The sequence below is a fragment of the Salmo trutta genome, chromosome 31 (genome assembly GCF_901001165.1).
Source record: "Salmo trutta chromosome 31, fSalTru1.1, whole genome shotgun sequence".
Taxonomy (NCBI): Eukaryota; Metazoa; Chordata; class Actinopteri; order Salmoniformes; family Salmonidae; genus Salmo; species Salmo trutta.
Window position 1 is genome coordinate 9,512,029 of NC_042987.1, and position 13,832 is coordinate 9,525,860.

The 13,832-nt window shown below is 43.4% G+C and overlaps 1 protein-coding gene across 1 annotated transcript in view; it reads right to left on the minus strand.

The window, feature by feature from the left end:
* LOC115169454 (phosphatidylinositol 4-phosphate 5-kinase type-1 gamma) overlaps positions 1–13,302 on the minus strand; it is a 41,319-nt gene extending 28,017 nt beyond the window's left edge. The window contains exon 1 of the mRNA XM_029725090.1: positions 13,206–13,302. The gene's annotated coding sequence lies outside the window, so the exon portion shown is untranslated. The remainder of the gene's footprint in view (positions 1–13,205) is intronic.
* Between the last annotated feature and the right edge of the window lie 530 nt (positions 13,303–13,832).

Below are 13,832 nucleotides of genomic sequence, written 5' to 3' on the forward strand. Positions count from 1 at the left end.
CATGGCATCCCGAGGTCTCCTCAATGGATTAGTCCACTTAGAGAGGTGCAAATCAGACAGGTGTCTCATGTGCCATGAAAAATAAATATCTACTTGAGACTGCTCAAAATAATAAAAAATCCTGGTCGACCAACAGCTTATCGACCAAACAAAAAACCAGTCGACTAAATGGGGTCTGCCCTAATTTGTTGTCATTTAACCATAGATGACTCGTTTTCATGGAAACCGTGTGTTTGATGTATTTGATACCATTCCACTAATTCCGCTCCAGCCATTACCATGAGCACATTCTCCCCAATTAAGGTGCCACCAATCTCCTGTGGTATACTCTATACTAGCCACGGCATCTCAAGATGGACAAACAGTACTATTTTCTAATTTTTCAAGCAAAGGTCTTTTAAGGGAGTATGCAAGCACACCTGTACATTGGATTGGTCTCCCATCGCTGAATGTGACATCCCGTATCTCCGAAAACATATTTACCAGTCCTCCTGCTTACCAGTAGCCACAGCAGCCATTATGGAATGGCATGTTGCATTGAACAACAAAGTAGTTCATTGGCTGACATTGCCATTGCAAAATGGCTGCGGTGGCAACCGCTAGCTAGCATGAGGATGAAAAGGGCAGTTTTCCAAAAAACAAGCAGTATTTAAATTTTATTGATGGAGCAGTGTGGCTAATTTGGAGTACAGTGGCACATCCTATCCTTGCACTAAGGTATGTTTTCGCTGGCTCCATGGTGTCTTAAAAAGATACACTACACAGAAATTGCTTCACCATTTCCTGGCTGCTAAAATTCTAATAGTTTGCCTAATTTTTGTTTATGTGACAAAACACGCAAGTATAGTGTAAAGAATCATTGTACCATCTAAACCGCTGTGAAATATATTTTCCATAACCAAAAATATTGTATTTTCAGCTGTTTGAAGCTAGTGTACAAAACCGAAAGAAAAAGATGCAAAAACAAAAAGTAAGAACAGGAAGCATAGAAATAGTGCACATAGAAGAGATAATACGCTTCGTAGACTTGCTTTCAATGAGAATGACAGATCTAGGACACATATTTCTATGTGAATTTGGTCGGGTCGCCCAAAAAGTTACATATTGCAGCTTTAATGTAACCATGATTGCATTTCAACTGCAGTGCAGCTAAGTGTAAACAAGCGTAATGGTAGGGTCAGTGTCTTCTGGCAACAAGCCAGCCAGTCAGTTCTGCAATAACGTTAGTTTACTGGCCAGCTAGCTAACGTCAACGTTACTTAGCTAACTAGCTAGCTACCCGTTAGCTAGCTAGCTAAATCACAGCATTTAGACCGATGTCGGTTCAATTTAGTTCGTTTTTTTGTGGTCCCAACACGCCGTTTCTCTAGAGAGAAATCAAATCATTCCCCAGAGAAATACATTTTTTGAACTATGTGGGACGCTGAGCTGAAGGGAGTTGTAGTTTTCATTAAACAAATAGTAAACCTAGTTCAGCGCATAAATGTGATAATTAACTACAATGACCATAATCCATTAAGCCATTTTTTCCAGGCTCGGACAGGGTCAGAGAGGAAGAGGCAAGCCTGCCTTTCAGCCTTTGGGTTAGGGTTAACCCTAACCCTCCCATTGTTAGGTTGGAGACATGAGCATCTCGTCATTATATACAGATCTCTGGATGGATACACTTTTAAACCTGCTAAATTAGGTTAGATCAGCATGTTCCTAAACTAGGGGCTAGTGAGTTCCTCTGTCCAGTGTCTGAGTTCTTTTGCCCATCTTCATCTTTTCTTTTTATTGGCCTGTCTGAGATAGGGCTTTTTCTTTGCAACTCTGCCTAGAAGGCCAGAATCCCGGAGTCGCCTCTTCACTGTTGACATTGAGACTGGTGTTTTGCATGTACTATTTAATGAAGCTGCCAGTTGAGGACTTGTGAGGCGTCTGTTTCTCAAACTAGACACGCTAATGTACTTGTCTTCTTGCTCAGTTGTGCACCGGGGCCTCCCACTCCTCTTTCTATTCTGGTTAGATACAGTTTGCGCTGTTCTGTGAAGGGAGTAGTACACAGCGTTGTACAAGATCTTCAGTTTCTTGGCAATCTTTCACATGTAATAGCCTTCATTTCTCAGAACAAGAATAGACTGACGAGTTTCAGAAGAAAGTGCTTTGTTTCTGGCCATTTTGAGCCTGTAATCGAACCCACAAATGTTAATGCTAATGCCAGTAATATTGCTTCTTTAATCAGCACAACAGTTTTCAGCTGTGTTAACATAACTGCAAAAGGGTTTTCTAATGATCAATTAGCCTTTTAAAATGCTAAACTTGGATTAGCTAACACAACGTGCCATTGGAACACAGGAGTGATGGTTGCTGATAATGGGTGTCTGTACGCCTATGTAGATATTCCATAAAAAATCTGCCGTTTCCAGCTACAATAGTCATTTACAACATTAACAATGTCTACACTGTATTTCTGATCAATTTGATGTTATTTTAAGGGACAAAAAAATGTGCTTTTCTTTCAAAAACAAGGACATTTCTAAGTGACACCAAACTTTTGAACGGTAGTGTATATATATTATAATATTGTCTTTGTATCTCAAAATCATTGTAATATGGTTAACCTTAAAAAGAGAGCATCCTTAGATCAAGGGAAAAGGCTGCACTTGACCATTGCACAATTCCCACGGTGAATGACTAGGCCCGCTACGCTATGAAACCACACACTATTGCAGAGACTTTGATATTACTGGCCGCAATTGATATGGTGAAAACAAGGTGTGGGGAGGCAGAAGCACAGCAACTCACATCAATACCTCTGTCAGATAACACTGTTAAACAAATAATGTATGCTATTGCTAGCAATCAAGAGCAAACACTCACTGAAAGACTCAAAAACTCCCCATTTTATGCTCTCTAAATAGACGTTAGCTGTGAGGGCCGAGATGCCCATGCATTGACTTTTGTTCGCTATACATGTTGGGGGATGCTATTCACAAGGACATATTGTTCTGTCTCACGATTCCCGAGCATGAAATGGTACAGGGGATGTATAGTGGGTGCATGGCTATATTGACGAAAAACTGAATCCATGGGATTGAATGATGGGCTTTTGCACAGATGGGGCTCCATCTATCACGGGACAGCAGACAGGCCTCTGCACTCTAGTTATGAATCTGTCTCCGTCTGCCATATGGACGCATTGTATGATACAACGAGAGCAACTGCCGGCAAAAGAGCTGAGCACAGAACTCAGAGATGTACCGCAGCATTGATGTGGGTTTGAGTAATGTTTTACGACACTCTTTTCCTATACCTGTTGTGTATGTGTGGCAACTGTCGGAACAACATAAAAAATGCGTTAACTATGATTGACGGTCGTCTTTGCTCGCTGTAACCAACAAAGTAATACATGGTACCAGGAGTGAAAATCTAGTTTTTTCTGTGAATGTTGGAGTTTATGGAAATGTAATGGATGTAATCAAGCCACCAGAGACTTTGATCCTGGATGGGAATGTGGACGTGAATTGGAAAACATTTCGGCACTGGTTTTTGCTCTATATGTCTGCCATTGGAGTTACAAAAGGAGCCAGATTACCATAAAGTTGCTCTCTTGCTCACCAAAGCGGGAACGCAGGCATTCGATATATTCAATACCTTCACGCTTGCAAATGAGGAGGATAAAGACAGTTCGCATTGGTACTGAATCATTTTGATGCATATTGTTCACCTAAGAAGAACGAGATACATGAACGTTTTGTGTTTCGTTGTCGTGTTCAACGGCAAGGTGAGAAGTTCGATGTCTTTCTTACGGACTTGAAATTAAAAGCACAGACATGCAATTTTGTAGACCTAACCTCATCTATGCTTAGAGATCAGATGGTGTTTGGTGTAAATGACTCCAAAATTAGAGAAAGATTGCTGCGGGAAAGTGAGTTACATTTGGACACTGCAGTAAAAATATGTCAGGCAAATGAGCTGGCAGAGTTGCATATTAAAATATTTAGCTCCATACCAACAAACACCTCTGTGGAGGTTGAAAGTGCAGCAGTGGATTTTGTTGACAAGGACACAAGGGGGCACTATGAACAAAGGCACCACAAGCATTCTTATCGGCAGACTAAACAGCCTTGGTTTCTCAAATGGCTGCCTCGCCTGGTTCACCAACTACTTCTCTGATAGAGTTCAGTGTGTCAAATCAGAAAGCCTGTTGTCCGGACCTCTGGCAGTCTCTATGGGGGTGCCACAGGGTTCAATTCTCGGGCCGACTCTCTTCTCTGTACACATCAATCATGTCGCTTTTGCTGCTGGTGATTCTCAGATCCACCTCTACGCAGACAACACCATTCTGTATACTTCTGGCCCTTCTTTGGACACTGTGTTAACTAACCCCCAGACGAGCTTCAATGTCATACAACTCTCCTTCCGTTGCCTCCAACTGCTCTTAAATGCAAGTAAAACTAAATGCATGCTCTTCAACCGATCGCTGCCCGCACCAGCGAAATAGGAATCGGCTTCCTATTTCGCAACAAAGCATCCTTCACTCATGCTGCCAAACATACCCTCGTAAAACTGACCATCCTACCGATCCTCGACTTCGGCGATGTCATTTACATAATAGCCTCCAACACGCTACTCAACAAATTGGATGCAGTCTATCACAGTGCCATCCATTTTGTCACCAAAGCCCCATATACTACCCACCATTGCAACCTGTACGCTCTCGTTGGCTGGCCCTTGCTTCATACTCGTCGCCATACCCACTGGCTCCAGGTCATCTACAAGTCTCTGCTAGGTAAAGCCTAATCTCAGCTCACTGGTCACCATAGTAGCACCCACCCGTAGCACGCACTCCAGCCAAAGCCAATTCCTCCTTTGGCCACCTTTCCTTCCAGTTCTCTGCTGCCAATGACTGGAACGAACTGCAAAAATCACTGAAGCTGGAGACTCATATCTCCCTCACTAGCTTTAAGCACCAGTTGTCAGAGCAGCTCACAGACACTGCACCTATACATAGCCCATCTGTAAATAGCCCATCCAACTACCTCATCCCCATTCTGTATTTATTTATTTATCTTGCTCCTTTGCACCCCAGTATCTCTACTTGCACATTTATCTTCTGCACATCAACCACTCCAGTGTTTAATTGGTATATTGTAATTACTTCGCCACCATGGCCTATTTATTGCCTTACCTCCCTTATCTTACCTAATTTTGCACACACATACAGCATGTGAGTCGTTGGGTCTAGTTAAGCGAGTGTACACCATTAATGACTTTGACTGGCTACACAGTGTTCAGCAGGTGACAAGTTATCAAAACGGTGAGAATATTGCTCAAAGATATGCTGATGTGTTCACAAAATTCACTATATTACTCTCACAGAAAATGCCAAGCCAGTGATTCATGTGCAGTTGCAAACCGTAGTCTGGCTTTTTTATGGCGGGTTTGGAGCAGTGGCTTCTTCCTTGCTGAGCGGCCTTTCAGGTTATGTCGATATTGGACTCGTTTTACTGTGGATACAGATACTTTTGTACCTGTTTCCTTCAGCATCTTCACAAGGTCCTTTGCTGTTGTTCTGGGATTGATTTGCTCTTTTCGCACCAAAGTACGTTCATCTCTAGGAGACCGAACGCGTCTTCTTCCTGAGTGGTATGACGGCTGCGTGGTCCCATGGTGTTTATACTTGCGTACTATTGTTTGTACAGATGAATGTGGTACCTTCAGGTGTTTGGAAATTGCTCCCAAGGATGAACCAGACTTGTGGAGGTCTACAATTTCTTTTCTGTGGCCTTGGCTGATTTCTTTTGATTTTCCCATGATGTCAAGCAAAGAGGCACTGAGTTTGAAGGTAGGCCTTGAAATACATCCACAGGTACACCTCCAATTGACTCAAATGATGTCAATTAGCCTATTAGAAGCTTCTAAAGCCATGACATAATTTTCTGGAATTTTCCAAGCTGTTTAAAGGCACAGTCAACTTAGTGTATGTAAACTTCTGACCCACTGGAATTGTGATACAGTGAATTATAAGTGAAATAATCTGTCTGTAAACAATTGTTGGAAAAATTACTTGTGTCATGCACAACGTAGATGTCCTAACCGACTTGCCAAAACTATAGTTTAACAATAAATGTGTGGAGTGGTTGAAAAACGAGTTTTAATGACTCCAACCTAAGTGTATGTAAACTTCTGACTTCAACTGTATGTTCGTAAAAGGAATGGAGATCTGAGAGTCTGTATGGAATCTAAGTTCCTTAATAAATGTATCAAAAGGGAGCATTTTCAGATTCCTAAGAGGGAGGAATCTATATGGTATGTGAAATGGCTGGTGCATACTAATTCTCCAAGTTGGATGCTTCAAATGGATTCTGGAACGTGAGGTTGGATGTAGCCAGCACCAAACATTGTACAGTCAATACCCCTTAGGGAAGATATTCCTTTAAGGGGTTACCTTTTGGCATAAGCTCTTCCCCTGAGCTCTTTCACAAGGCCAAGGAAAGTGTCATTGAGGGATTAGAGGGAGTCCGAGTGTATATGGATGATTTTGTGGTCTGGGGTCCTCCGTTCAGGAACACATTGAGCGGCTGGAAAATACTCTGCTCAGAGTTCAGGAGCATGGTTTGAAGCTAAACCAGGCTAAATGCCAGTTCTGTGTGAAGGAGATTACATTTAATGGGGATAAGCTGTCCTCTGAGGGTGTGCAGCCTGATAATGCCAATGTCAAAGCTGTGAGGGAGAGGGCAAACCCCACTGATAGGAAAGGCAGTCAGTGTGTTTTGGGCATGGTCAATTAATTGGAGAAGTTTGTACCTAACCTGTCAGCTAAAACAGTGAACTTAAGGACACTCCTTCAGGACAAGACAGAGTTCTCATGGAAAAGAGAACATGAAAGATAGTGGAAAGATAGTAAAGAACATTTTAGCTGAAGAGACAGTGCTAACTTTTTTAGAACCTGACAGGCCTACAAAAGTGTCCACGGACGCCTCCAAAGATGGCATTGGAGCAGTGCTGATTCAGGAGCGTCAAGATATGTGGAAGCCCGCTCTCCGACTGATGCTGAACAGCGTTATGCTCAAATACAAAAGGAGTGCCTAGGATTGGTTGTCGTCTGTGAGAAGTTTTACTGTTACATTCATGGCTTACCAAAGCTGATTCTACAAACAGACCATAAACCACTTATTCCAATCCCTTTAAAGAATCTGAATGACATGCCTCCTCCTATTCAAAAGATGATGATGAGGTTGCAGCGCTATGATTTTGTTCTAACCTATGTGCCTGGGTCAACTTTAGTGGTAGCAGATGCCCTCTCAAGGGCTCCACCAGTGGTGACCCAGATCAGCAGCAGTCAGGAGTCTATGGAGGAGGTTGCCTTGCAGGTGGATATGGTCATGGTGGTTATGGTCATGGTCATTTCCTGTTTCTGAGCAGCAACTAAGGAGAATAGCTGAAGAGACCACAAAAGATCCCAATCTCTGCAAGGTGATCCAGAATCTGGAAAATGGCTGGCAAAAAGGCTCTTGTAAGCAGTACTTCCCACTAAGCGCAGAGCTGTCAGTGGTCGACGGTGTGCTGTTGAAGACAAACAGAATGGTGATACCCACTTCAATGCATCAGGAGATGCTACAGCATGAAGGACATCTGGCAGCTAAGAAATGTAAGATAAGGGCCAGATTTCCTTTATTGGACAAATATAAATTTGGGCATTGAGCAAATGGTGGGAAATTGTGACACGTCTCAAATGTAATTATAGATAGCCCAAGGAACCCATGGTTATGGGAGAGGTACCCACTACAGCCTGGGAGAAGGTTGGAGTCGACCTGTTTCACTGCAATGATAAGGACTATTTGTTAACTATCGACTACTTCTCAAATTACCTTGAAATTGCACTCCTATCCAGCACTACAGCAACGACTGTCATTTTGCATTTGAAATAATGTTTTGCTAGGCATGGGCTCTCCCTAGTGGTGGTTTCTGATAATGCATCCCAATTTGCTTGCAGTGAGTTTAAGATTTTTGCAGAGCATTATGAGATCAGACATATAACCTCTAGTCCACTATATCCTACAAGTAATGATAAGGCTGAAAAAGGTGTGCAAATCGTGAAAAGACTCTTTAAAAAGGCAGCACACAGTGGGACTGATCTAAACTTGAATTTATTATCTTACAGAGCTGCGTCCTTGGTGTATGGCTGGTCACCTACAGAAATCCTAATGGGATGTTCCAAGTTGCCTATTCTCTGCAGGAATGACTGCCCATCAGCTGTGCAGGACAGGGCCCTGCAGTTGAAGGAAAGACAAAAACTCTACTTTGACAAAACTGGTAGAGTGTTGCCACCATTGGCAGCTCAGGATGTAGTTCGAATTCGGTGTCCGGATTCATGGGATAGAAAGGCTACTGTCTTGGAGGAGGTTGTGCCTCGGTCATACACAGTCAGGACAGAAGATGGGGCTGTGTATCGGCGCAATAGACAAAACCTTTTGAAAACACAGGAGTCATTTGAAGACACTCCGGACACAGGCATACTGCCACTGGGCACACAGGAAAAATAAACACGTGGTGATGTTTCTGTGACACCAGGTACTGGGAGTGTGACAGTAGTGGGGATATTTCTGTGACACCAGGTACTGGGAGTGTGACAGTAGTGGGGATGTTTCTGTGACACCAGGTACTGGGAGTGTGACAGTAGTGGGGATGTTTCTGTGATACCAGGTACTGGGAGTGTGACAGTAGTGGGGATGTTTCTTTGACAGCAGGTACTGGGAGTATGACAGTAGTGGGGATGTTTCTGTGACACCAGGTACTGGGAGTGTGACAGTAGTGGGGATGTTTCTTTGACAGCAGGTACTGGGAGTGTGACAGTAGTGGGGATGTTTCTGTGACACCAGGTACTGGGAGTGTGACAGTAGTGGGGATGTTTCTGTGACACCAGGTACTGGGAGTGTGACAGTAGTGGGGATGTTTCTGTGACACCAGGTACTGGGAGTGTGACAGTAGTGGGGATGTTTCTGTGACACCAGGTACTAGGAGTGTGACAGTAGTGGGGATGTTTATTTGACACCAGGTACTAGGAGTGTGACAGTAGTGGAAATGTTTATTTGATACCAGGTACTGGGAGTGTGACAGTAGTGGGGATGTTTATTTGATACCAGGTACTGGGAGTGTGACAGTAGTGGGGATGTTTATTTGATACCAGGTACTGGGAGTGTGACAGTAGTGGGGATGTTTATTTGATACCAGGTACTGGGAGTGTGACAGCTAATGACACAGTGCAGGCCTCCAGAAAGACTGACTATTCAGAGGTGATGTTCAATGGACCAAAGACAGAGGCTGACTCACTGAGTTCTTGGTGCTGTTTTTGATATTTCACTATTGACCAGACTGGAAGGGATGAATTTGTGAATGGACATTGCTTGTTGATCAAATGTGTATATGTTTGTGGAAAAAAAGGAAGATGCACTGATGTGGGTTTGAGTAATGTTTTACGACACACTTTTACTAATATCTGTGGTATACAGTTGAAGTTACACTTAGGTTGGAGTCATAAAAACTTATTTTTCAACCACTCCACAAATTTCTTGTTAACAAACTATAGTTTTGACAAGTCGGTTAGGACATCTACTTTGTGCATGACACAAGTCATTTTTCCAACAAATGTTTACAGACAGATTATTTAACTTATTATTCACTGTATCACAATTCCAGTGGGTCCAAAGTTTACATACACTAAGTTGACTGTGCCTTTAAACAGCTTGGAAAATTCCAGAAAATGTTGTCATGGCTTTAGTATAATTCTGATAGGCTAATTGACATAAATTGAGTCAATTGGAGGTGTACCTGTTGATGTATTTCAAGGCCTACCTTCAAACTCAGTGCCTCTTTGCTTGACATCATGGGAAAATCAAAAGAAATCAGCCAAGACCCCAGAAAAGAAATTGTAGACCTCCACAAGTCTGGTTCATCCTTGGGAGCAATTTCCAAATGCCTGACGGTACCACGTTCATGTGTACAAACAATAGTACGCAAGTATAAACACCATGGGACCACGCAGCCGTCATAACGCTCAGGAAGGAGACGCGTTCTGTCTCCTAGAGATGAACGTACTTTGTTGTGAAAAGTGCAAATCAATCCCAGAACAACAGCAAAGGACCCTGTGAAGATGCTGGAGTAAACAGGTACAAAAGTATCTATATCCACAGTAAAACAAGTCCAATATCGACATAACCTGAAAGGCCACTCAGCAAGGAAAAAGCCGCAGCTCCAAAACCACCATAAAGCCAGACTACGGTTTGCAATTGCACATGGGGACAAAGATTGTACTTTTTGGAGAAATGTCCTCTGGTCTGATGAAACAATAATAGAACTGTTTGGCCATAATGACCATCGTTATGTTTGGAGGAAAAAGGGGGAGGCTTGCAAGCCGAAGAACACCATCCCAACCGTGAAGCACAGGGGTGGCAGCATCATGTTGTGGGGGCGTTTTGCTGCAGGAGGGACTGGCGCACTTCACAAAATAGATGGCATCATGAGGAAGGACAATTATGTGGATATATTGAAGCAACATCTCAAGATATCAGTCAGGAAGTTAAAGCTTGGTCGCAAATGGGTGTTCCAAATGGACAATGACCCCAAGCATACTTCCAAAGTTGTGGCAAAATGGCTTAAGGACAACAAAGTCATGGTATTGGACTGGCCATCACAAAGCCCTGACCTCAATCCCATAGAAAATTTGTGGGCAGAACTGAAAAAGCGTGTGCGAGCCAGGAGGCCAACAAACCTGATTCAGTTACCCCAGCTCTGTCAGGAGGAATGGACCAAAATTCAACCAACTTATTGTGGGAAGCTTGTGGAAGGCTACCCAAAACATTTGACCCAAGTTAAACAATTTAAAGGCAATGCTACCAAATAATAATTGAGTGTATGTAAACTTCTGACCCACTAGGAATGTGATGAAAGAAATAAAATCTGAAATAAATAATTCTCTCTACTATTATACTGACATTTCACATTCTTAAAATAAAGTGGTGATACTAACTGACCTAAGACAAGGAATTTTTACCCAGCGGTCTAAGGCACTGTATTACAGTGCTAGAGCCGCCACTACGCACCCAGGTTCGATCCCAGGCTGTGTCGCAGCCGGCCACAACCAGGAGACCCATGAGGCTGCGCACAATTGGCCCAGCGTCGTCTGGGTTAGGGGAGGGTTTGGCCGGCCGGGATGTCCTTGTCCCATCATGCTCTAGCAACTCCTGTGGCGGGCCGGGTGCATGCACGCTGACTTCGGTCGCCAGCTTTACGGGTTCCGGGTTAAGTGAGCAGTGTGTCAAGAAGCAATGCAGCTTGGCGGGTTGTGTTTCGGAGGACGCATGACTCTTGACCTTCGCCTCTCCCGAGTCCGTAAGGGAGTTGCAGCGATTGGATAAGATTGTAACTACCAAGTGGATATCATAAAATTGGGAAGAAAAGGGGTACAACATTTTAAATAACAGCATCGGTAAGTGTCCCACACCAATGATGATTGCTCACTTCCAACGCTTGGAAGACCACTTTGGGACCTACTTCCCAATCTGTTTGACTGTGATCCTGGCTCAGTTGACATGCCGGTAAGTGAAATTGAACCGATGATCGAGCTGTCATGTGACCGAATGCAGACAAGCATTCATGAGTCACTATGGAGGAGTTTCGGTTCCTGACACAAAATGAATAAATAAACAACTGGGAACTTGGAACTGGGAATTCAGAAATCTCAGACTTCCGACTTCAGTGCATTGAAGACAACTGGGAACTCGGGGAAAAAATGAGCTCCGACTGGGAAAAATTGCTTTGAACGGTCATCCAACTCAGAATTCCAACTCTGGAACCCAAGCCTCTTTCTGGAACTATGACTTTCCGACCTGAAGATCACTGACGTCATGATTTGACCTCGTATTTTTCTGAGTTCCCACTTGTCTTGAAAGCACCATACAACTCATGGTACCCTTCAACAGCTCATATGTGTGAAGCTGGATTCATTTCTCTCGTTTGCATTCAAACCAAATATCGCTCCAGGTTGGATGTGACAGCAGAGATGAGGACCAGATAAGAGACATTATGCCAGACTAATTTGCAATTGACAGTAGAGAGAATAAAGTAGACGGCATCGGTCAAAATTGTGATTTATGATCCTATGTCCGGATGACGCGTGCATGCCCAAATAAGGGCATCGGTCAGGACATCCTGGCGGGAAGGTGTCACGTGGTTAGGGCCATATAGTTGCATCCTGTTCTGTCACATGTTAGAGTGTGTGTTATTTTATATCTATATTGCATCTATTCCTTTGAAGTTGTCATGATGATTGATGTGTAGGGACCTCGTTGAACTGGGGGGGTTGTGTTTGAACATTTCAAAGAGGATGACCCCCACACCCCACCTATTTTATTGCTCTTAGGGTTGTTGTCTATAAAGTAGAAATGTCCGGGGGGGGGGGGGGGGGTGTTGGCGGCAGACGCATTATAAATAAGACCCAGAACAACACACGTGGCCCCAGAACACTAAACAAGATTTTTTTTTAATAAAACCATGAACATTACACAGAAAATTATGTCTCCTAGGCCAATTCTCGGGGTACTATGCGCCTCTTGTCGTGAACCCAATGATAAAAGCATCGTGGACATTTTGTATGAGGCCCCTGAATGTTTTAAAGGAGTTTTGGATATGAGTGATGGCCATATGACTTACATATTCCAACCTGAGGATTCAACTGTGAAGACTTTCACAGACAGCGGTCCCAAACCCCTTTATCATGCAAAACCCGGGAGTTTTTCTCCTGCGCTGCGTATGAGAGAATGGCTTAAGATACGGATAGCGCTCTGTAAAATTGAACAGGCCCTGAATGGTACAACCGTGCCAGGCTATGCATTGGGAGAGCATGTGTGCAGGCGCAATGATTTGAAAGCCATAAGGATCTCTTCAATGGCGTATAGCCCCGACTCCAAAGTGACAATTTTAGCATGTGAACAATTTGATAGTACAAATGTATTTTCCAAAGCCTGCAAGGATGTAAACTTTTTTTATGCCTGTGTTTAGCTTTAAATGGAGGGATTACCCTATATTCCTAACCCTGATGAATAAGCTGGACAGTCTTTTCCAAAATCGTGAACAATTACGTCGCTGACCGTTTCTATCCTTAAGACACACCCAGAGTCTACATGCAAGACGTTTGATCTATCCATGGAGTGAAAACTTACGGAACCAGGCTGGAGCGTGTGTGGGATAACCTGCGAGCAAGAGAGCCTGTCTTGACGAGGGGGAATTGGAAACTGACGGGGGTCAGGGACAACCCTATAACAGGGCCCTTTATCTGTAAGAAAGGAATAGTAAAAATGTTTAAATAATGTTTTAAAAAGGTCTGTACTAAATATTATGAATTAAATAAATGGTTTTAAAACTGTATCTCAACTTTAACGAAGGGACTCGCTCTATCAACATGCCCGTCCCGGAGAAAAAAGGATTCCGGAAAGACGTGTGCGTGCGCGGGGCATGTATGTGTGTTTCAAAACAAAAAGGGGGTGGGGGGGTGTGTGTCTCTGCATGGGAGGCTTTTGAAACCAAAAAGCTAGTAGGGAGGCTGTTTAGGATTGGGTGTGCGTCTCTTCAATTGGGTTTGGGCACTTTCGTTTTTATTACCACACAAGCCTTTCAAATAAGTATTTATCTCACCCCCAAGGATGTGGGAGGCTAAAAAGTCAAACAACCCTGGCAGAATATATCTTGTCTAGACAACCTCCTACGGTTTAAAACATATGTTATTTCTAATCAGCGCCCCCCAAGCTGTGCTATGAAGCATAAATGCAATACCGGCAGACAGAATATGT